Consider the following 2,492-nt stretch of genomic DNA (forward strand, 5'->3'; position numbering starts at 1 on the left):
AACAAGATGTTAATGTATGAGGATTGGGACAATCCAAGCAACCTTCTAGATTTATCCCTATAGATCTTCATCCTAGGATGTAGATGCTTCTCCCAAGTCTTTCATGGAGAACTATGATGATAACCATAGCTTCACACTCTGCAAAGTCGAGATATCATTTTTAATAACAGTATGTCATCCACATACAGCACAAAAAAAATGATCACAGAATCGGAAGTCCATTTGTAGACGCAAGGCTCTTCTCCATTCCTAATGAAGCCATACGTTTTGATTACTTTATTAAAATGCATATTCCAACTCCTCGATGCTGCTTAAGTCCATAAATTGATCTTTTCAGCTTGCACACTTTTGACTCGTTTGTGGATGTGAATCCTTCAAGTTGTATCATATACACCTTTCTTCCAGCTCTCCATTAAGAAAAGCAGTTTTGATATCCATCTGTCAGATCTCATAATCTAAGTGTGCAGCGACAGCAAGCATAATCCAGATGGACTTGAGCATTGCCACAGGAGAGAATGTCTCGTCATAGTCAATACCATAACACTGATGGTAATCCTTGCAACTAGACGGCTTTATAGGTCTTTATCTTTCCGTCTGCTCTTTTTTTCTCTTGAAAATCTATTTACACCCTATGGATTTTATCCCTTCGGATGAATCAACTAGTGTCCAGACACTATTGATCTCCATGGACTCCATCTCGGACTTCATAGCCTTAAGCCATTTTTGAGATTTGGACCTTTGCATGGCCTCCATATAGGTGATCGAATCCTCGACGTTCTCATCAAGTTCAATAGGATCACTGTCCAGATCAGAAAACTGTAGTATCTGTCCGACTGAAGCGGTACTCTACTGGATCTTCTTAATGGTGCCTCTACTGGCTCTAGATTTGATTCACAAATCGAATCTAATTTTGTATGTGTCAGTCCTTCTACCTCATGAACTTCATCAAGTTTAATTTTACACGCATTAGCTCCTTCACCAAGGAACTCCTTTTTCAAAAAGACTGTCCGGCTGCTGACAAACACCTTTTATTCTGCAGCGAGGTAGAGTAGTACCCTTTAATTTTTTTTTAGATACCCTATGAACAAGTATCTATCAGACTTCGGTCCAAGCTTATCTGTCTTTAAACGCTTGACATAAGCTGGACACCCGCAGATCCTAAGATGTGAGAGCACCGATTTACACCCAATCCATATCTCATATAGAGTTTTATCGATAAACTTGCTGGGCACCTTATTTAAAATATAGCAAGCAGTCTCTAGAGCATATCCCAAAAAGATATTAGTAGACTGAAAAAGCCTATCATGGATCGAACCATGTCTAACAAGGTTCGATTCTTCTTCTCGGACATACCATTATATCGTGGTGTTCTAGAAGGATCCATTGTAAGAGAATCCCATTCTCTTTCAGATATATCAGAAACTCATTGGTTAGGTATTCACCTCCTTGGTCTGATCGAAAGATCTTAATACTCTTTTCAATTTTTTCTCTACTTCAGTACGGAATCGTTTGAATATTTCAAATGATTCTGACTTATGCTTCATAAGATAGACATACCCATACCTCGATAGGTCGTCTGTAAATTAATGAAATAGTAGCATCCTCTTCTGGCACTTATGTTCATAGGCCCACATACATCAGTATGTATTAGACCTAGGATATCACTGGCTCTTTCACCTTTTTCTTTAAAAGGTGACTTAGTCATCTTACCAAGTAGACAAGATTCACAGGTAGGCAATGATTCATAATCATCTATCTCAAGGACACATTCCTTGATCAACCTGTCAATCCTATTCTTGTTCATATGACCAAGCCTACAATACCAAAGGTAAGATTTGCTGATATTATCTATTTTGGGGCATTTACTAGGTGTGTACATTACACTAACAGACCGTGATATTATGTATATGCCATATTTTAATTATCTATGCATAATTATTGTATCATGCATAATGATATCACAAAAATCATCTTTTATTATAAACTTGTAACCAAGTTTGATCAAAAGACCTACAGAGATGACATTCATCATAAAGGAGAGACAATAATGATAATCATCTAACATGACACTACTGGACTCGAAGACAAGCCGTAAAGTTTTCAATGCCAGAACTGGAATAAGGCTTCTACCTCTAACGTTAAGAAGTCGCTCGTCCTCTCAAAATTTTTACTTACCTGCAGTCCCTGCAACGAATTGCATATATTAATAGGACTTCCAGTATCCAATACCCAGGTAGTAGTATCACAAATAAAAAAATTATAAGGGGTTATCATATAAATACCTTGTGAAGCAACCACTTATCTCTTTCTCTTGTTCTTAGGCCTGTTTGGGTCAAGGGTGGCTATATAAGCAGGACAATTTCTTTTTCAATGACCCAGCTTCTTACAAAAGAAGCACTCTGCCTGGCTCTTGTCAACTTTTGACGGTTTGCTCTGCTTGAGATCGGCAGCACGAGATTTTTGCATTTTTTTCTTCTTTCCTCTCCTAGAGG

This window comes from Elaeis guineensis, chromosome 6 (assembly GCF_000442705.2).
Source record: "Elaeis guineensis isolate ETL-2024a chromosome 6, EG11, whole genome shotgun sequence".
Taxonomy (NCBI): domain Eukaryota; kingdom Viridiplantae; phylum Streptophyta; class Magnoliopsida; order Arecales; family Arecaceae; genus Elaeis; species Elaeis guineensis.